At 34.1% G+C, this 23,828-nt stretch overlaps 2 protein-coding genes across 3 annotated transcripts in view; both read left to right on the top strand.

Annotated features, from left to right (window-relative positions):
• The window catches only part of LOC106066212 (polynucleotide 5'-hydroxyl-kinase NOL9-like), a 329,067-nt gene that overhangs the window by 103,387 nt on the left and 201,852 nt on the right, over nt 1-23,828 (top strand). The window lies entirely within an intron of this gene.
• The window catches only part of LOC106061915 (protein Wnt-5b-like), a 221,903-nt gene that overhangs the window by 43,596 nt on the left and 154,479 nt on the right, over nt 1-23,828 (top strand). The gene's annotated exons all lie outside the window — the stretch shown is intronic.

The following is a 23,828-nucleotide window of genomic DNA, read 5'->3' as shown; positions in this document are numbered from 1 at the left end:
AAAGTTTTTTGTTAAAATCTTAGATATTGTTCGATCCCTTCTCTGCAGTCTTGCATAAGGCTTAGGTTATGACGTGGTAATCTTCTTTCTGAAGGAATCTATGAAATCTTAACGTGAGTCAATTCATATGGCTACAAAAAAACTACAATACCTACAATACATTTGTAAAGTTTTGAATTATCTTAGAAAAGAAAACAAACATGCTTTACACAAAATGATTACACTGCTACTCCCCCTCGTTGAGGTTGAACTTTGACCAAAGGTAAGGATTTTATCAAGATGCCAGGAATAAGAGGTTGGCTCTTCACCGACACCTATGTCTGGAGGCCCCCCATCCAGTAGATGGTCATTTAATCAAATCCGTTTTCATGAGACACAACTCAAGCAAACGTCATGGGCTCCTCCTCCCATGCGAAGGCCGGAGGCTGAATCAATGATGGGTTCCTCTGTGTTCCTAAAATGTACTAAGGAACTGCTGCTTCCGAGTGTTGTTGTCCAGTCATCGGTTTGTAGCTCTGAATAACTAGTACTACTAACCGATGTAGGAGTATTAATTGTTTAAATTTGTTTTTAGAATTAAGTTGAAATAACCTTAAACTTGGCTTATTGTAAAACAAATTCCAAACTTGTATTTATAAATATACAAAACCTTTGCTTGAAAGTAGATGCCTGTCAAACTACAAGTGAAATGATACTTGAAACAAGATACAACTCATACACGTCCCTTCAGTCTCACGTCTATTGCTTGTCTGCTTTACAACTTTCACCCAAATCCATTGTATTCACTTCAACCTCGTGATTTCATCAGAAACTCGTCATCCTACCCAACTAAAACACTCCCCCCCCCCTTTTCTTTCCTTATGATTAAAATCATAAACACACACACATACATTCCAAAACTCCCCCACGTAAGCTTGATACGGTTTGAATAACAATATAAATCTCTCTCACTCTCTCTCTCTTAGAAAATTTTTTTAGCTTATACGGTTCAAAGAAAGTATTTAGTTTTGCTTAGCACGTGGAAAGACATACGTCCTCAAACGATAAAATCATTAGGTCTAATATTGAGACAAGAGAAATGGTTGTCTCTTAGTTCTGGCACACAAATGATCAAGAATATCCTTATTATCCTTATCGCTAACCTAAAAATAGGCTATCTCGTCGATGCCTGCCTAATCCTTGGCCACAATAATAATTCAACAAATCTTTTTGACTTCTTCATATCTCGCACACACTGGAAATTATGCTTCAGAAATATAGTATCGAACTATAGGTAGTATAGTTTCAGCAGTAATAATGTAATATTGAAATAAAATGTTAGTGTCGATCTGATAGAGTGAAATCAGGCTGTTTATTTGACGATTATGTACGTGAGATGAAATTTCGCTGGTAACTGTAAGGTTAGGATCTTGATCTAATTTAGAATCATTCCATGTTACTAAAACTGGTGCTGTTTTTAGCATTTTTGAAGACTTAATTTATTAGAGACAATAATAATAAGACGTTGTCTTTGAACCCGAAGACTTAGGTTTAGTGCAGGATTTCACGTGAATACGTAGACATACATACGTTGACACCTCCAATGGAGACAAAAACGCTGTATAGAGTTGTTGTTTTTTTTAATTTAAAATACAAGTTCAAGGCTGAGTGGCTGCCTGGTCGTGTGGTATGTGCCATGGACTGTCGTTCAGTGGTTCCGGGTTCGAACCATTTCCTCTGCCATGATTTGTCGTCCTGCTGGGGGGTTTGGGCCAGGATGTTAGTATCTTCAGAATCTGAAGGAACCTCATCCGAAACATGTGAAACGTTTTACAAGACTATTCTGCAGTTGTTAATCAATACACACCAAACTATACCCCTGTTGGTTCACTTACATTTATTCAAAAAGAAAAACAACTTAGTACTTATCACCAACTGATGTATTTATATACATTTAAGAAATTATTCTACTATAGGTAGATTCGGATAATGAAAGGTAATAATATTGTCCTTACACCCAAATGTGAAATGAATCAGGCCCTTTGTTTTGGGCATAAAAATTACATTTTAGTTAAGTCTTCGTTTAATTAATTAACTTGACAGCTCACTATAAAATATCTTCTGTCTGCTTATTTATAAATCTTTTGGTTTTTTACTTTAATTTTATGGTAAATCCACAAAACATTAGTTTTATTTTTTTTTTTTACTTGGGGTGTTTAAAGTGGGAGGAAGTGACGTCTGTATTTATTCTCTTGGGACTTAATGCTATGTAAAAACAAAAACAACTGTAACATTTGATGAAAATTGTACTTGTCATTGATCAAGTTAACTAAAGATGACATATCCTCTATTTAGAATGTGAATAAATGTTCTAATAACAAGGAGTATTGTGATACAATTTTGCTGGAAACACAATGAAAGCTTAAAGCGTCGGTGTTAATTAATTTAAACAAAATACATGGTCCTTTTCAAAGTAAACATTATTACTCTTCACGAGCTTACAGTTTGTTTCAGTGCTTCACACATCTCAAGACATAAGTGGTCTGTAGTGGGCATGGCAGTACAATCAGTGCAGCATCCCAGAGGTCTGACACTCAAAGTAAGGGCTCCACAAAGTAAACAAATTTGAAACTTACAGAAACAATATCGATACTAATCAGAAAATAATAAAATGAGACTAAATGTAGAATTTGCTAAGCAATAATTAAGTTCATTTTCATTAAAGACTCCACACACATCCTGTTCAAGGCCTCCCCTTACTTAAATCCGGCACTGGGTGGGTAGTCTGTTTGGTAAGTAAATATGAAGTTAAGAAGAAAGTTTGTTTTTTATTGCAAAGCTTAAATCAATTCTTTCTCTCTTTTAAAAAGATTTGTACACGTTATTTCTCCCACACCCAATTTTGGATCAAGTTGACATTTCGCACAATTGTTTCTTGTACATGACACAACAAGAATCAATAAAAATAAATTAACCAATTAATTAATTAACTATTGATAATTAATTACTTTGTTGGTATCGAAATTGTACTTGACGAATGTCATTTAATTAGTCCCGTTAAGGAGACTCGAGCCCTGAGTGAACATTTTTTAAGCATTTAAAAAAGCGATAGCGGTAACATTCACACAGATACCCTCTTTTTCCTAACTGGTCAAGACGAGTGATAGCGCATTGAGAAATCTAAAATCATGAAATTGTACTAAACAAAAATAATTGGTAAAAATATTTCTAAACGCACAGATGTAGTCTAGATCTACTATAAATTTAATCAAACGGCTGAACCAAACCAATTGATACAACTACACTTAATATAAGCTTTGCTTTTTAGAAATATGTTTTTGTTACAAACTCACTTATTACCTCAAACCAATATATGAAATACTCATACTGGGGAAGGCTGAGTTGTATACCCCTTGGCTTATGGCTATCCGAAAAGTTGGATTAAAATCTGATTGATACTAAAAAAATTTTAGTCAAGATTTAAATCAATCGCCTTAAGCATGTTAGAAACTTTCTCTAAGAACCCTCTTAACTTCGTTAACAATATATTCATATCAAAGAGTGAAGAGTGAAGCTTGTCAAACGAAAACAAGCCCGTTCAACTTTGTTCTTCTATACATTCAAGCTCACTGCTTCAGTATGTCTACACTAAGACTTCAACTTTTGTAGCCATGAGTACATGCAGTAGGGACACATGGATGCATGAATGCAGATATTTTTTTTGTGTAGCCATTCAAGCTCCTTCACAAATTTCTCTGCTGACTGTGGCTTCCAGGTGGTTGTTTGTGTTTTTTTCTCTACTTTACATGAAGCTAATTAAGTCGAAATTGGCATTTTAATAAGTTCAATTTCTTTGTATCTGGCTCCAGCTGCTACAACAGAATGAATTTCGATTGGGCCGAGATCCATATAGAATATTGAACTAAAGAAAAGGGAAAACGAGAGATAGGCAAAAGAAAAATATGGGAGAGAGAAACTTTGTAGGCCTTCTTATGTGTAAATATTGATTGAGACATTAAAGCTAAATGCAACTAGAATAGAGATAGAAAAAAATATGCAAACCTGAAAAGAGTTCTACATATTTCTTTACAATAAACTGTACCAACAAAACAAGCAAAGCCAGGAGGTATTATCCTCAAATATAAAACATTGTTTTTGTCTTCCTTACGTTCCATAAAAGTAGTTTTTTTAAATTCAACACTTTATGAATACATGTATAAATATGTGCTTATTGCTCAAGATACTCTTTCCATATAAAGCCTTATGACAACACATAAAATAAGAAGCTCATTCTAAGCGGTCGAAGAGGAGCACAATCTCATTTTGGATCAAATCCATGATGACTGTTAAGTTCTATCTTCCCTTTGAAAAGCCGTATACACTCAAAGCATGGATAAGTCAAGCCGATTTTTGTATTCAGTTCTTCCTTTTTTTTTTTTTTACTGTCAGCTAACAAGTTTGTATTTCTCTCACACCTAATTTCAAATCAAGTTGAAATTTTGCACAATTTTTGTGTGTGTACCTAATTAAACAGGAATCAATAAAAAGAAATTAACAATCTATTGGTAATTTATTGTTTTGTTGGTTAGTGAATAAGGGAAAGAAATCGTACTTGACATATGTGGTGATATAAGTTGAATTAGTCCTCTTGGGGAGGCTTGAGCCCTGAGTTCAATTTTTTTTATGCATTTAAAAAGCAAAGGTAGATAACCCCTTCTTCCCCTCCCCTTCCCACTAGACGACTACTCCAGGCAAGTCATAGGATTATATCGCATTAAGAAAGCTAAAAGCATGAAATTGCTCTAAACAAAAACAACTGGTAGAATTATTTCTAATCGCACAGATTTATTGTGTTAGTTTAAACTAATTACTTATGTAAATTACATATGCTATTTATGATATTTCAACACTTTTATATTGCGTAAAATTTGGTTTGAATAGAAAGGCGGTGTTTAAATGTTTTCATTCAACCGCCACGTAAAAGAGTATCTTAATTGTAACACGTGCAAATACTGCTGGAGGAATGTATTCCACCTCCAGCCCCCCGACTAACTCTAACCTTTTCGATTGGGGGGGGGGGGGGGGGGGGGCTGTAGTATTTTTGTCAAGAAATAACATATTTTGTGTCCCCCCCCAAAAAAAAAAAAAGAAAAGAAATTGTGTAAATTATCTAGTATAACTATATGTTCAATATATTGTTATATTGTGTCGCTAAAAGCATAGTAACAAATGTGGAAAGTACTTACTTAATTTCGCAGGTTATAAAGTTTTTATGCTACATCAATTTGTCACAATTAATCGTAGAGTCTTAGTATATTTTTTTACCAAAACACTGTAAGACGACTTATTGTTCTATTAAAAAAAAAAATAGGTATTAAACAAAATGTATTGATTCGCTGCCATTATGTACAGTTTTAAATATTTCGAAGATATTTTTTTCGATAGGAGGAGAAGTACCCCCCTCCCCCCCCCCCCCCCCAAAAAAAAAAAAGAACTATCGAATTATGGAATATTTGTTATTGAAGATTCTATGTCTCCTCCTTACAGTTTTTTTTTTTTTTTTTGTGTAGCATAACTTTTTTTATTTCGTTATTTTTTATGTTGCTAATTGTGTGCTCCAGTGAAAAATGAGAACATCCCAATTGATGGGAGCAGAATGTACCACTTGATACGAAATAATTACTGCTTTTATCTGACCGACTTTTTATTTCATCTTATAGCCTTCCTCTTCCTAATGCTGTCAACAAACATTTCAGATGGAAAAATAATATTATATATAATCGTTTATTATTTTAAAAAATGTTTTAAAATTATATAGAAAAAAAATGCTATTAATTAGAAGGGAAAAAAACATGTTTGTTATATCTGTTGTGCAATTTCTTTAAGAACAATTATTATTATAGCTTTTATATAGCGCTACTTTCATGCTTATAGCATGCTCAGAGCGCTTTGGTCCAATCTTATTTGTGGACCGGTGGGGGGGGGGGGGGAGGGGGTATCTAGGTGTTGGTTTTCCGAGCTGCCTTTAGGCGCTCAGTAAACGCAACTCTGCCCGAGTCGGGTGTCGAACCTCGAGCCCCCTTCTAGGTAGCCAAGTTCAAGCGCACTTGGCCTCTCGACCACGCTTCCCACCACAATTCGCTTAGGAAGTTGTCTTTGTTTTAAATATAGTTATCTGGCTGCTTATTAAATAAATTGTATGTGTTGGTTACCCAATGCCTTTTACTTAAAATAACTTTATGAATTCTGTTAATATTTGTTTATTCTGTTAATAGTAGATGGCATTAATTATTGGATCAAATAGTTAGGATGAACATAAATCAAATGGTAAGATGTATGTGAGTTTGTGATTTTGAGAACTCAAGAACCTTTAGATAAAGGTGAAACTTGCCATTATTTTCGTTAGATCATAACAGAGGCTGTCGAGTACGTTGGAGTATGTTGGAGCCTCCTGCAATCACCGTGGTTTGGATGTGGGGCGGGGACTAAACAAATGTAAACACCAACTTATATATAAAAAATAATCTTCTAAAAAGCTCGCTTATATTGAGTGAAATTGCAACTATTTTAAATCAATCATGCCATTAATTTTTAATGCCTCAAAATGTAACCAAATACTTGCAATGCCATGTAGGTTTGTTTGTCCAAAAAGGATAAAATGGTTTATCAGTGTACCTTTCGGAGTGCAATCCAAGAGCACTTAAGAATTTGTCAAGTCAGTGTATGTATTGTTCATTTTAATTTCCCTGTATTTTTAGATGGAACTTATTGAGAAATGCATACTGATAACTGTACAAAATTGCGCAAGTTTCTATCCTGCTCTTGTAACTTGTACGCGTCTCCTATCTTGCATTTTGACATGAGGGCCGACAATTCTTAAGTCAACTAATATAGTTACTAGCATTACCCACCGGCTACGCCAGTTGATTTTTCTGGTATATATATATATATATATATATATATATATATATATATATATATATATATATATATATATATATATATATATATATATAATTATTATTTTTTGGGGGGTGCCAAAATCTATTTTTTCTTTTACAATTCCAATATAAAGTTCCGCATTTTAACGCTTACCTTAACATACATATTTTAGTTTGTAAATTCTAGCATCTGTTACGTTACATTGAAAAAGTACGTTCTCTCTCCTTCTCCCCTCTGCCTCTCTCTCATTCTCTTTCTCTCTCTCTCTCTCTCTCTCTGTCTCCTCCTCATCATCCTACTCTGGAACCCTCTGTTTGTGCACACAGTGCATCGTAAGGCTTTTCCCATATTAAATTTGTTTGGAACGTCTCACTTCATAACGCCTTCCCCGCCCCACACACACACACATACTTTTGTCCCGTGAATTCTGGTATCACTTGCTTCCCCGCTCCTCACAAGCTCAACAAAAGAACATTAAAATCTCCAGTGAATTCTAGTATCCCTGATTCGCTGCATTGAAATAGTTGATGCTAAATGTTTATTATGGCAAGCACCATTTTTAAAAATCCTTAAATGGAATCGCCCGCAATATAACTCTCCCCATTCACACACAAGTTAGGCCTGTTAAAACTATTATCACTAACCCACTCCCAGAAAAAAAATGCCCTACATACAATCTCTAACAATCAGTTCTATATTGAAATATTGTATGGTCTGTAACAAAAGGTGAAGAGAACAAGCTTGCATAAAATGGGTTATAGACAATATGTTCGCTCTTTTGGGTTCCTTTTTTGGGGGCATTTTGAACGAAATGGCTCCCATTATAGAGCTACACACACACACCGTGAATAGTGGCAATCGTTATCTCCATCCACAAAGAAAAGATAACTCCTGCATTAATTATATTTAGTTTTGGAGCACAGCGATCCATTTATTCATACATCTATTTCGTTTGGGGGTGAAAAGTGAATATCAGATTGTTTGTTTTAAGTGTCTAAAATGGAGAGTTACGCTCCAAAAGTGTTATTTACTGCTTTCAAAAATGAAGGTTTGTGCTATTAAACATTTATATATCCAAACTATGAATAGAGACTGTGGACTTTTGTTTTTGTTTTTTTTTGGAAATACCAAAAATTAAATAGAAAGGTCGAATAGAAAGCTTGGCGATGTTTTGCGAATTTCCGCGCTCAACGGCGAATATATCAAAACCTAGGTAAAAAGAACCCTTGAACACAATTTCATGCAAATCCATTTTGTAGTGCCACAGATCTCTTGACAGTGAATGAATGAATCATTCAGTTAGTGTTATTTTCGCAAATATATTATAGATACTAGATAGATACAAATATTAAAGGATTTCAACTAGAATCTAAACAATCGCAAGCAGCTAAGTTAAACTTTAATTTGACCAATTAAATTATATTTTTAATAATCTGCAAATAGAAGAGCTTAGAAACTTGATTCTGTAGGGCTAAAACTTACACAGAAATGATCATAAAGCTTTAAAAAAAAAAACATTGTTAACATCCTTTACTCTGTAAACAGGATACACCTAAATGCTAGCTATGTATATTTTTTTTCCTCGATACATGAATAAAGGAAACATGCATCTCTCATACTCAAACAAAAGCATTTTTTTAGTTTAAAAAGAAATAGAGAAGATTATTTTAAGGTCTAACTATGGAGACCATTAGCTTAGTAATGTTCTCCTGTAACACGTTTATACTTTAGAAGAGGGTGGGGTGTTGCCAGTCACATTGGGATCTAAATATTTATCTCAAAATTTATGTAGATTCGAAGTGCATATCCACAATTCCGGAGCCAAAGATTTCAACGCTCAGATAAAACTCTACCAAAAGATAAGTGTAGTAAGAAATCATTAAGTAAATATAATCTTATCTTATATAATACAGACGTTACTTCAAAAAAAGAAGATGATTACGTCCTACGCGTCATGCATTCAGTCGTGCATATTAACCAATGACTTAAATTCTGCCAAGTCACTGGTTTTCCTGGCTAGCTCAGGCAACCCATTCCATGCTCTAATAGCACTAGGGAAGAAGGAGCATTTGTACAAATTTTTCCTACCATATGGAACGAGGAATATTGTATTTGTGTGCACAAGAGAGAAAATTAGAAAAGAACGAGATGGATATGACATTGAAAGATGTTAATACTGCATTTAAAGGAACAGAAAGTGCTTAAAAGACAAAGAGACCTAAAAGCTTTGAGAGAAATAAGGAACTGTTCAATATTGTCTTAACATGTGCTCCTTTTGTATTTCCTATGTTGGTACCTTTATTTAAAAACTGCAGATGGTTTTTCAAAGAAAATATTGAAAAAGAAAATGTAATACACTATGTTGTACTTGGTAAAATTGATTTTATTTTTTGGACTTTTTTACTTTGATAACAGGCACCAGGAATCACGTATAGTGGTTTCTCAAATAGCCAAAGTCATCGATCAATGTGGGAGCCCAAAATAGGAAGCCAAATTTTATTTGCTCCGCAGTTTATGAGTTGTTTCAATTGGCAGAATTGGACTAGATCGTGATAAATTAAAGGCCAAAACAAAACAAAAAAAAACCAGCCCAGTGGTTCGCTATGTACTTTATTTCCATCCAAGCTGTGTCTCCAGGATATTATAATTTAGACTGAACCTTATGTGAACTACACGTTCTCTATTGGGCTGATCACGTGCTAGCGCAGGTAAACGGCGACAGGGCATTGATTGATTCAGGACCTGATGGAGTTTTGTTATTTGAAACGTGCAGGATGTACTAACGCGCACAATCATTGAGTGAGAGAAAATCTTTGATCTCATTTTGGAGACTATATGAGGTCAGCAACTTTGAACAGGACTTTTTTTTTTTTAAAGAATATATTGTAGAATATTATTTATTGTTTTATTTAGTATGTTATTTATTTCCTATACACTCAGTTTGTAACACATTTGATCCTGTACCATCCAGCTGCGGCGATACTTTATCGTATCTTTTAGAATATAGAGATTAACTTTCTTACTTTACTTCCTGCATATCGTTGAAACCGTTTTACTGTTTGTTAATTAGAAACTAGAAGTCTCTGTCATATTTATTTTGAAAATAAAACAAACAAAAAACAACATGAGAATATCTACGAAAGATTCAGCCTTGTGGTACTGTGTTATATGAATAGCACTGTCCATAATAAAGTAAAGAAATGATTAAAACAATCTTACGTATCTTACTGTTTCTTAATTAAGAATGACTTATTTCAAGATAAGTTTGAATCGTACTAGTTAAATATTTTAACTACTTTATTTTTAGTTTCGATACTTTTACGTACTAAAAAAAAAAGAAAAACGTGAAACAATTTTAAAAAATAAATAAATACGAAACAAATCTGAAGCACTTTTGCCCTTGCACGCTTGTAAAACTGTAACCCGAAAATCTGGCCCGCGCTGATACAGAGGCGGTCTGTGAACAAGACAGATAACTCTAGCTGAGTGCGTCTAGAACAAGTCGTTGATTATGGTCCTTGTACCGTGATGTCCTGGGATTTTTAGAGATTACTATAGCAGCACAGACAATTGCTCTACTGTAGACTAGTTTCGTTTGACCATCTTGAGAATTTAAACCCATAAAATACTGGTGCAACAATATAGTGTGCAAGAATACTAAAGAATGATGTTTATTTTACCTTTTCTTTTGCCACAGCTGTTTAACACTATGTGGGGGGGGGGGGAATTATAGGATATGATAGTAGGATCATAGCATATAGAGAAAGCTAAAAGCATGAAATAACACAAAACAAAAACAATTGGTAAAAATATTTGTAATTGCAGATATGTATTATTTTAGTCCAGATCTATTACAAATTTAATTACACGGCTGAGCCAAACTGATTGATACAACTGCGCTTAATATAAGCATTGTTTGTTGTTTAGTTTTTTGTTTAAAGTAAAAAAAAATGTTATGTTTTCTTGTTCTATTTATATTGTACTTTTCAATTGGGCGTGATCGCCTTAAAATCGTCTTCATTGCTCACATTTCAGAAGGCGTCGCAAGTAAAAGTTTGAGAAACACTGTTTTAATTAGCATATATTAAGACCTTCAACCTTACTAATATGTAATTCATTCGGCCGTTTATTAAAATAAATACTTCAGACAACAGCGTTCGCCAAAATGCTCCTATCTTTATGTTAAATTCTCAAGGAAAGGCGTTTAAATCAGGAGGGGGGGGGGATGGAGAGACTACCCACAGGCCCGCACTTATGTTAATAATTAGAATAACCTTACTTAAATATTTTATAATTCAATCTTTTACAGATGTTACTTCAAAAGAGAAGGTAATTGCGTTCTACGCTTTTCGTGTAGCCATCTAGTCATGCTTGTTAATCAGTGGCTAAAACTGCTAAGTCGTTGGTTTTCCAGGCTGAGTTTAATTGTTCTCCTCTATCAAGATTCTATTCGACCTTTTCATATTGAACGTCTCCTAACTGAGTGAGAAAAACTGGCCGCTACAAGAATGTAATTCGGAAGAAAATGGATGCGCCCAGATGAATCACTGGTTTCGTTTTTTTTTTCTTGAGTCCGAGCTGGATCTGCTGAGGCTGAACAAGCCGATCCTTGAGTCTGAGAGTTTGCCACAGTACGTGCATGTGACTACACCTGTTTTAGGGTGATCTGATAGGCAGCTTTCTGTCTCGTTCTTTTGTCGTTAGCCGCTTCGTTCCTGTTGCTCTCAGCGAGATTTGTACCACTACGCCCAGTCTGCCGCCATGCTGTACGATCTTGCACCATTTCCTCCCACATACTTTCAGTGATGTCTATAGTCCTCAGATCTCGCAGAAATCTCTAGAAATCTTGGGCGTCCTTTGGGTTTGATTTCTTTGGTCTATGCACTAAAAAAAAATCGAAACTTTTGAGGGACAAACGTGGCGCTATTATAAAAGAAAAAAAAACAATTTTAAATTCGATTTTGTTGCTTATTCATTTTTAGCAGCCCCCGAAAGGGGAGTAGCCGATATTACTTTTGTGTGGTCCGTCCGTCCGTTCGTCAGTTCCCCAGTCCTTCCGTCCCGTTTAGATCAAACTAGAAAAGATATTAAAAATCCGACATCCTGATATTTTAGACCTTTCAAAGTTCTGTTGGAACGATTACTTTTTTTTTCTGAAAGAGTGAAGCATTTAGTTTTTAAAAGTAAATATGCTTGCAGTTTTTTTTTTCGTAAAAAATACACCATTTTTACTTCTATTCATTATTAATAGTAACAAAAAATAATAATATACGCTCGTATGTCCGTATTATGTGGTATGTCCTCAGTCGGTCTAAGTTGTTTTTTTTTTCATCTTAAACTTGAGAGAGAAAAAAATAATCGTTTAGAATAAAATGGAAAAAATATTTTTAAAACTGTGCCATTGACTTGTGACTTGCGTGCTAGCAATAAAAAAAAATCCTTCAGGTTTGTTACTGACATCTAAATCTTGTTCTGATCACTCGGGTTGTCATTCTTGATTTCCGTTGGCAATTTAGTCTACCAGATTCTATTTCTAGGTAGTTGTAACTTTGTCTTCTTAGAAATATAAACGTAACTCTTATGTCTTAGTTTGGGTTCCATTGAAATAGAAATTGAGAAAAAGAAAGTGATAGATAGATAGAGAGAGAGAGAGAGAGACAGAGAGAGAGAGTTTGTGTACGATTTAAAAACTTAACGATCAATACAGGTCTTGTATTTGCAAACGCATAAGTCATGATTGCTGAGTGGTAAAGCGCTTAGCTTTTCAACCGAGAGGTATCCGGATCGAATTCTAGTGAAAACTGGAATTTGAAAATTTCGGAATTTTTAGGTCATTTTGCTGGCCACGTAACATCCTCGTAAACCGCGTGGGCCACAGAAACAGATAACTTTTACATCATCTGCCCAATAGATGTCAGATCTGAAAAGAGCACTTTACTTTTCTTGACGCAATTAGTTTTATTCTGAAGAATCGAATACGCCAGATCAGAGCGCTATGAAAAGTATTATACATTTAGGGTACTATATCTTGATTTGCAGAGGGAGATTTGTTCGTTGAGAACGGCGACTATTTATGTAGAGTATGTAGTCTCTTGCTGACTAACGAGGAAAATAAAATCATGCTTTTAATGGCAAAAAAAAAGGTTTGCTTGTTTAGATTAATTTCTTTAAAAAATTCCCTATTATGTGTGTCAGCGGTACTTCTAAACGTAAAGAGTACTCAAAGACTTTGCTGTAGATTGTAGAGTATAGAAAAGTCTATTTCATTTTGCATTTCTATAAATAGCGATTGTTCACCCTTCCTTCGTTCGTGTATGATCCTGGTTGTGGCCATCATCTTGAGTTCTCAACCCATGTGGATATTAACATCTCGTTGTTCTCTTAGTGCATATTTAATGACATCACTTTTATGTGAAGGTGTAGATGTTGAGATTTGTCAATCAGAATGTTTTGTTTATTTTATCTAAGACGTTTATTAGCTATATTGCTCTGTTAAGAGGAAAAAAAAAGTTTAGCCCAGAGAAACACATACCTTTGTAGCATTGGTGATGTTAAAAAAATATATTTTAATATATATTTTGAATATTTTTAGCAGCTCCAATATAGAATAGCCACTATGGCTTGATTTTGTTTTGTTTGTCCGTCTGTCAAGTTTAAATCTCAAATGTTTAAGGCGCCTATGAAATCAGATTTCACCATCGCCTACATCGATGCTCCATATAACCGTCTTCTGTTGGTCTGTGCTCAGTTTACGTCTAGGAAATCAAAGCTTGTACTACAGAAGTCTAGAGACAAATGTTACAGTAAAGCCCTTAGCATATGCTTAAGGTTCTAATATTTGAAAAAAAAAAAGTTGCTTTTCATAACCTCCGTTTAGGGTTATATCAGCAGTGGAGTATCATCCATAGCGCGAAGGGGCCCATGATCAATAGGGGCCCATGAGAGCACTAAAAATTAGAAAATAAAATGTGTTGAATGTAATCATTTAAATGTTTTAAATTCTTATGTATTTTTATTAAACCATTCATTCATTCCATTCATTCATCATGTTATTAAATTATATATATGTTTATTATCAGAGTTGGACTATTATAAATGAGCATATCAACTCACATTAAAGAATATTTATTAAAACATTTTTAGTTAAAATTAAACACAAGATAGTTACTTTTAAGACGTGTTATACGGTAAGCGTTTAGTGTCATGATGCATTTGGACCACTCCTGCTCGTCCAAAACTGTCACTTAACTGAGAGTCATTACATCATAATTTACAGAAGGTAATAACCCTAACCCATATAGAAATGATGCTTTTGAAATGTACTGATGCATTCGAGACCACGAGATATGCTTTTGTCATAATCTTGGGGAGGGGGAGGAGGCCCACCATTATATTCTTGAACCAGGGCCCATGAGTGCCTTGATTATGTGTGCTAATTATTCTTTTTTCCTCCATTTCTTTGTAATTGCTAAGGTTAACCGTAAATTTTACTTTAGAATTCTTCAAACGCCAAATATCTATCAATAGATCTACTTGTCATATAAAATGGAACATGATGTTGAGATATTTGTTATGTTTGGGTCTATAAAGTTAGTCAACAACTGCAGTTTGTACTCGAGCAGATCCCACCCAGCTCAATCAATGTTACCTTCTGTATTCTGTGCAGAAAAAGTTGAGAAATTATAGTCTGTTTGAATAGTTTGCAATGACATCTAGGTCCGTCATAATATGGCCATTGGGGGAAATGGGATTGCACATTTTTTTAAAACTCGCATTTGGTTTCTGTTTTTTTAAACTAAGGGAGTGAATCCAGTATTTTAGAGATTTCAGTCTATTACTTGAGTTATGGGACTTTACAATTGGTGTCCGCTAGAAGAAATTTAAAAACGCCTTTTAAAAAAAAAAGCGAAAAGCGTATGTTAAAGAATAGTATAGTCTCTGATTATCACCAGGGCCGGCCTTAGACATAGGCAAACTAGACAGCCGCCTAGGGCCTCCGATTGGTGGGGCCTTGTACAAAACTCAAAATAATGTTTTTAAGAGAAATAGCGAATCTTGTGCCCTATGATATTGTTGCAGCATACAGGTTTTAAATAAAATGCGTAATTAAAGTTTTCCTCACATAATATAGTTTTATTATTCTATTATATTTGTGGCCACCAAACTCACTTCACTTAGGGCCTCCAATTATCTAATGCCGGCACTGGTATCACGGTATGTTTATACATATGCTTTTTAATCACTGGTACATAACTTTTTTTATTTTACAGAAGGCTTTTATTTATACGAAATATTCTAGGTCACCATATTGATCTTCACCTTACTTATTCATATATTTAAGTATTTGTTTTACTTTATGAGGAAATTTGCATGTAATTAAGAATGATTGATATTGTGCTTTTTAATATAAATAATGACTAATAAAAAAAAAGCTTTAATCAGATAAAACAAAGACATATAGGCTGGCCAAGTAGACAATTTATATTCACTCATTTTAGGATAGAATAGGCCCACATTGAAGGGAAGTATAAAGGAGATGTCTGGATCGCTGGTGGGAAACCGCCACAAGTTAGAACAAGTCTGAAAACTCTGTATCGTCTAGTGATTACCTTTTGGCGCTCATCTCGAGTCCAATCCTAATAACAAACAAACTCTAGCCCCCTGGTTAGATAGGTGTGTTAGAAGTGTTAGGTCTATACGCCTCTCAGCCTCCCACCCGTCCATCCTCTTGGCTTCTCTATTGATTCTATTTTCTCAATTGTTAAGAATAACAGTTTCGGCCACTGAAAGATAGGCTCAATTATCAAAGCATAAAAGAGAACATTTTAACAAAACAGCATTTGGTCGTTGTGCTGGCAACATGACCCCTCACTGACCGTCGGCTATAGAAGCAGTTGAACTTTACGTCATCTGCCCCCGCAAGGTCTCAAAGGGGAACTTTACCTTTAACAACATAAGAGTTTCCTTAAAGGTTTTCTTCGCAAAATGATCCGTGGGACAAGGATATAAGAATAAAAAATATCAAAATTTACAAATGAACTTGTGTATGAGCCATTATTATTTTGTTTAACTAGAGCATTTACAAAAATATTGACACTAATTATAGATATATAATACAGAGTAACTCTATGCTTAGAACAGCATTTTTTAGTGAAGGGGGCGAAGTCGGCCATTGCTCTCTTCGAAAGACGAAAAAAAATGTTTTTTAGCGGCCCCCGAAAGGGGAAAAGACGCTATTAAATTTGTGTGAAATGTCTGTCCGCTTGTCCGTCTGTCCGTCCGTCCGTCCCGTTTAGATCTCGTAAACTAGAAAAGATATTGAAAATCCGACATCACAATGTTTTAGACCATTCAAAGTTCTGATGCAACGGCTACTTTTTTTTTCTGAAAGCGAAAACTCTAATTTTTAAAATCAGTTATGCAAGCAGTTTTTTATAAAGAGAAAAAGCTAATTAGTATGCATTATAAGTTAAACCTAATTTAAAACGAATAGTAATCCTGTAAAAGTCATTTTTCTTAACATTTATTTATTGCGTTAATTTTTTTAATTTTTTTTTTGAGGATTCGATTAAGAGATTGAGCCTTTTCAAAACAATTAGATCAATTATAAGACATCACTTAGGCCAGGGGTGGCTGAGCGGTAAAGCGCTTGGCTTCCGAACTGGGGGTCCCGGGTTCGAATCCTGGTGAAGACTGGGATTTTCAACTCTAGAATCTTTGGGTGCCTCTGAGTTCACTCAGCTCTAATGGGTACCTGACATTAGTTGGGGAAAAGTAAAGGCGGTTGGTCGTTGTGCTGGCTACATGACACCCTCGTTAACCGTAGGCCACAAAAAACAGATGAACTTTACATCATCTGCCCTATAGACCACAAGGTCTATAAGGGGAACTAGTTAGGCCAGGTTCACATCTATCTGGACCGTTGGGGCACTACACAAGATCTGTTAATCTTCTTTATCCATTCTTATCTCTCATTTGTCTTTGATATAATTTCATTCGGATGCTCTTTCTGAAAATATTGAAGCCTGCCTGGGTGGACCACTTCGGGGGCCGATTTTGAGTTTGTGTTTGCACACAAACTGTCTTTTGTAACCTTGTTTTTATAGCTATATATCCAAGTTTGAATATTAACTAGGTAGACAAAAAAATGTGTACAATATACCCAATTAGTATTTTTAAGTAAGAGGCATTATTTCATCTTCTAAGTAAGACCTTTAAAAATGTACACCGTTTCGCAAGAAGCGTTTGCAACATAAAGAAACACACACGCAGAGACAATTTGAAAACATTTAAAAACACTTCTTATCGACTTGCTTATGTCAGAATGGTCAAATTTCACGAAACTACTATGTATCAATAAGTTGAAGACTTTTGCATTAGAAAAAAAAAGTTCCCGACTGGCCCGACAAGACATCTTACATAAACCCGAAGATGATATGATTACTTTATTGCTCCAAACTAATGGTAATTCGATTTAACGAAAAACAATTGGTAAAAAAATATTTCTAATAGCACAGATTTATTATTGTTAATCTAGAGCTTGTCTGATCCAAACTTATCGATACACATTAATATATGCTTTGTTACTGTTTTTGTAATTTGGTTGATACGAATAGAAAAGGACTAAATAGACTAACTTTAATGAACATTTGGATTCCTAACATGTAAATATATATGCGAAGAAAACTGAAAAATTGTTATAATTATTTCTCTGTAAGTTTCTTCTCTTCTTTTTTCATTCCATCCTTAACCCCCCACCCCTCACGGAGTACCAATGCGAGAGCTTACAGCACTCCCCCCAATCCTTAGCTTTCTCCCCCCCCCCTCCAAAAAAAAAAAGAGTGAGGCTCGAACGAAATTGTATTTTTTTTTATGGGTGCTACCAGTAAACGTTTGAGAAACACTGATTTAGAATCTGTAATTAATTTTCAACAAAGAAAGAAAAGATTCGGACATGTGGAACCAATTATCTAGTAAAAAGTAGATATATATACTTTAAAATATTTGATTAGCAACAAGTGGGCCAGCTGTCACTTACATTTTTACTCCAGTGCTAATTGATATCTTTTTCTTAAGTTCACAGGTCACTTAATGGCCTTCATTTTCCCCTTATTTTGACGTGCTATAAGATGGATATTGAAGTGCGCATACCTGTTCTTTTTCAGAACAAATGGAAAGTGTTAAAAATAGTGGAAGGTCTTGGCTACCAGTGGTACACTATAATAAATAAACCCTTTTTAGACCAATATTTGAGACTACCTTGGTTTGGTTTGTATCTACCTTCTCTACTTCCACCTATGCATACATTCACACCATTGCCAAATGTATGTCATTGTCAGGCTGAGACAAAGTACATAGCCTCGTAGGCCAGATGATGGATGCTGTCAGCAGCGAGTCAATTATGCCGTGCAATTACTTGCTCACAAAGGAACACAAAGAAAAAACGTGTAAAAAGTCCAGTGAGGTTTCACTGTAAAATACCGAAAGTAAATGAGAAGTTTCACTTGAGACTACCCTTAGTTGATGGAGGGGGCAGAGCCTAATATGTATTTTATTCACCTCCACCACACCGTCATCTCTAAATCCTTCGGGTTTATTTTTCTCTTCTGGCGAAATCGTAATCAAAGATATTCTGGTGATAAAGACGAACTGTCTGTGTAGAGGTAATCCTTTTTCTGATGCTTTCCTGCTGCGCTGGTTGGGAAACCTAATACCAGGAAATTCATTTTGAACAGATTACAGCTAAATGTGAACACTGAGTTCATTTGGGGAGAGAAAATATGGCATTTAATAAGAACGGGAAGGTTGTTTTTTTTTTTTAAAAAAAAAAGAGAAAATGCGCTTTGCTAAACAGGAGAGATTGATAAGATTGTATGTTACTATTTTTAAGGGAGGGCAATGTCGTGCGGTATTTTTTTCCTCCATGAATATTTGTTTAATTTGTAAAACAAAAGTAAAAATAACTGATAGTCAAGTCTATAAAGCTTTTTATCTTTATATATGATGTGTTTTATTACATACGTCTGTATTATATAAGATAAGACTAGTAACTCAAATAGTGTGAGTGTATAGTGATGCCCAACCTAATTCAATCTGTAGGCAATTTTTATTTCCAACACTAGTGTCGCGGTCCACATGATTAAAAAGATACAAAAACGTAATGAAATTAACCTGAAACTACTTTATTTCAAACCCGAGGATCTAGTACTTACATTGAATTATTGGGATATTTGAATTTTCTTTTACACTTAAAAAAAATTGCATAAGTTCTGTTTATATTTTCTTCTTGTTTTTTAAAAACAAACCATGTTGGCTAGCAATGGTATCATGTTCTACAAAAGTAAAGATCGTTCACTTTGCCTAGTAGATACTATAGTCCTATTTAATGAACGCACAAATGTTAAATGCCTTGGTAGTAATCCATTAGAAAAAAGTGAGGGTCCTAACGTAGGTAAAGATACATTTTGAAAATTTTTTGGGGGAGGGGGATTTCTATATTTTGTGCCGACGTTTCGGCGGGCAGGATGGAAGTACGTGGCGGGCCGGATCTGGCCCGCGGGCCGTATTTTAGGCATCACTGGACTCTAACTTATCGAGGTGGACAGAAACATTTATGTTCAATTACAATCGCCACGTCCTTCAGTATACATTACATTTCCTTTTTAAGTCTTTCAATATATCAGGGGTTCTCAACCTGTGGGTCGAATGACCAATTGCCAGGGGTCACCGAAGACAACCGGAAAATTTTTTTTTGTTTGTTTGTTGTTTTTTTTTTTTTTTTTTGGCTATTTTTCATCGGACGTTGTTTTTTTTTTTTATTTTTGTTCGTTTCTAAGGTGTTATAACCAGCAAGAAATGATGTCTGCTCCTTTCTACTGTTTAGCATCCAGTTTAATGAATCTACAGACGTTGTCAATTGTTCACTGGTTAACTTGAGATATAGACATAATGGCGAGTTTAAAGATTAGTTTTATCTAAGCAAGCCTCTTGAAACTACCGCTACAACATGTAATGTAATTGAAAAAGTTGGTTAATTTTTGGAAAAGTAAAAGACCTTTTGGGAAAACATTTGCGGTGTCTGCAAAGATGCTGCTATGAGTTGGCCTGGATTTCAGTGTTTGGTACAGAATGAGTCGTCATAAGAATTCGTGGTAACTTACTGTTTGAGTCATTGACATATATTAGTAACGAATACACTTCAACAAGCATTACATCAATGCAGCTAAATTGGATTTCTCTTCAATGACAGTTACATTCATTTTGCTCTATTTGTGATTTTTTCCACGGCTCCCTCTTCTATTAGCAACAACACATCTTTGCGAAACATTTGTTGTTTCTGCCAGTTAGTTATGAAGTCTAAATACAGAAGTAAACTTAATGCAGAAGATATAAATTCCTAAAATAATTTAAAACATAATTTTAAAAAATAGTTCTATCTTCACACAAACTGTGACGTTTTTGAAAATATTGTCGCAAATATTTTGTAGCAATGTAGCTTACTGTATCGAAGACTGTACGTTTCCCATGCTTAGCAATATTTTTTAAATTGTATATTATGTATGCAACTTGAATATTATAAACACGCAATAGAAAAGTAAATAAACGAAAGTAATAAATGATACTCTTTTTTTTTTTGGTAATGGAATTAACATTCTGGATATCAGATCGGTACATTTGAATAACGATTTTAGAACACTAGTTAAATCTCATTTACCTAGGCCTATGAACGAAAATTGTTTATGGTTGGGGGTCGCCACCTACTGGAAAATTGTATTAGGGGTCCATGAGCTAAAAAGATTGAGAACCGCTGCAATATATATATATATATATATATATATATATATAGTGTTACTCATTATCTTAACGCAGACATCTTTAATTAATAGTATCACAGATATGTGAAAACTAGTGAAAATGAAAATTCATGTATTTATGTGTTGTTGTTGTTTTTTTTGTGTAATTACATGTGATTAATGCTAGTAAGGCTTATTTATGAACTTTCTGCTTGAAGAATAAATAGCTCGTACTATAAATAGTTTCTAATTTTACTAACTGTTGATTTACTTACCAGGTACGTTTACATTTTACTGTAAAGTAGATTTTAAGAAGTAGTGCCAGATTTTATTCAAGTTTTAGACATAAAAGGATTTGTTGGGCGGTTTCTAATGGGCGACATTATTTTTGTAAGCTGACATAGCACTGTCGAAACAAAGGAATCCTACTCGAAGATCTAGTGTCCATCATTCTTCAATCACTCTCCGAAATTAGTCATTATGAATGTTATACAAACAATCACATTTTTGGGCCTAATTGTTCCTGTTGCTCATTCTCTTCATCGGTAGCTCAGCCATTTCCGCCTTCTTATCTTATATTTAATATTATACAGACGTTACTTCAAATCACGTCAACAATCCTGAAATTCGCCAGTTTACATTAATGCAAACTATTTTCAAGGAAAGAAAATTGTGCGATTATATATATATTTGTTAACCCCGTGGAGTGGTCCCGCCAAGTAAAACTACTACTTTGAAACACCATACTGACAATAACTCATACAACACCGTACTTGTTTACAAATAAGATGTGTGAAAGAAACAACGTATATTATGTATATATAGAGAGCATATAGGTAGTTTATAGTGAAACAAAGTACTTTGAAATGTAGTAGAGTTGTGTGTGTTTCTTCAACAGCATTAAAAGTAATCGACGAACACAAGCAGCACAATTTAATACGGCGTTTATTATTTGTTTTTTTATAACTTAATGTCTAAAGAGAATATATTCTAGATGTTCACAGTAGGCCTACTTCTAGCATAGGGGAGAAACCTGGACACATGTTGAAAAATGTTTATAACATTGAGACCTATAGAAGAACGTATACAAAAAGAATACAAAATTAAATAATGACAGTAATGAAATCACAAGTGCTCCCCGATATAGTGTTGCTGTGGTGTAGTGAGATTTCTCTACTCTAAAATAGACACTTGTAATAGAAAAAAATAGCCTGATGAAATAATACTTTTAACTACTGTACATTCTTCACAGTTTATAATGAAAGGCTTAAATCACTACTACCTATATTTTTTAAACAACATGTCTTCATGAATTGATGATTTGCTTATAACATACATAAAAATATTTCATACAGTAATATCATGTCATATTATCAATTAATTAAATACTGATGTAAGATTATATAAATATTATATAATAATATGTATAAGGGCTGGACTTTTCATTTGGGGCCACCAAGTCCAAATTTTGTTCGCCTCCAATTTTCCAATTATATATAACAAATTTTTAGAAGAGCTGGTTACAATTAAGAATTAGGTTGTCTGCCTCAGTGGTATGCTCGTTGGATTATCACCACAATGGTCCAGAGTTCCAATCTTGCCCACTACCTTCTCCTGTAATTTGAGCTCAGACAAAGAAGCACATATGGATATGTTCACTATGTGAGGAAAGAAGATGAAGTACATTGGACAAAAAGTATTAAACAATGGCTATGGCATACATCTGGTAAAACAATTTCATCAACTATTTTTAAATGCAAGTATTATGAAGCTTGTTACAATATTTTTTTTCTCTATTGTTGAATGCTCTGATTTAGACCCAAAATAAAATAACAAAAAAAAAAAAATATATTTTTGTATTTATTTATTTTGAGCCTAGATGAAATATAATTTAAAAAAAACAAAACATAGTAAATACATTTCAATTAAACATCTTGCTGGTCACTTACATATGTAGATTACTCAAAGAATTAACCAATGAGCTAGCACCAGTGTTCAAAATACTTTATCAGGCATCTTTTAACCAGGGTAGAGTACCAAGGGACTGGAAAGAAGCTAACATCACCTCCCCCCCCCCCCTCCCCAATAAAAAAACAGAAAAATTAGACCCAGGAAACTACAGACAAGTATCACTAGCATCACATGTAAAATCCTAGAACACATAATATGCAGCAACATCATAAACCACTTAGACAAACATAATGTCCTTACTCCATACCAACATAGCTTTAGGAAATATAGATCATGTGAAACACAACTAATAGGAATAATTGATGATTTTTCAAAGTTTAGATAATAGTGAGCAAATAAATGCTATCTTATAAGAATTTTCCAAGGCTTTTCACAAAGTACACCACCATCGTTTGCTTAAAAAACTAAAATATTTTGGCTTTGATGGTCCATTGCATCAGTGAATCAAAGATTTTCTGATAGGTAGAGAACAAACTGTAATAATAAATGGCTCTAAATCAACACCAATAACAGTAAACTCAGGTGTAACTCAAGGAACAGTCTTTGGTCCACTACTATTTTTAATTGACATAAATGATTTACCAAACTGCATTAGTTCAAGAACAAAAGTCAGATTATTTGCAGAATATTGCATAATATATAGAACAATAAAAACAACACAAGATACAGAAATTTTACAAAGAGAATTAGATGAATTACAGAAATGGGAATCAAATTGGATGTCTTTCCACCCAGAAAAATGTCAGTAATTAAGAGTAACAAAAACTAAAACAAATAAATTCCACTTATCTTTAAGATGGTCAACCAGTAACACAGACTAAAATTACAAAATTCCTAAGTGTTATAATAAATGAAAAAAATGTCAGAGAATCCCAATATTGATGAAACTATACAAAAAATTAAAGCATTGGGGTCTATTAGAAGAAATTTCTATAAATCAAATAAGAACATAAAACTAAAATGTTATTTAACCATGGTTAGGCCAATAATATAATATGCATCCTCTGTTGAGGACCCTCCTCAACTCAAGAAAACATTAAAAAACTGGAACAGACACAAAATAGAGCAGTGAGATTCAAAAGAAACGAATATTCACATTTGACTAGAGTAACACCTTTAGTAAAATCACTAAATTTAGAAAGC

The sequence above is a fragment of the Biomphalaria glabrata genome, chromosome 4, assembly GCF_947242115.1.
Source record: "Biomphalaria glabrata chromosome 4, xgBioGlab47.1, whole genome shotgun sequence".
NCBI lineage: Eukaryota > Metazoa > Mollusca > Gastropoda > Planorbidae > Biomphalaria > Biomphalaria glabrata.
The sequence above is the reverse complement of the archived record's forward strand: the minus strand, read 5'-3'. Positions and strand labels throughout refer to the sequence as shown.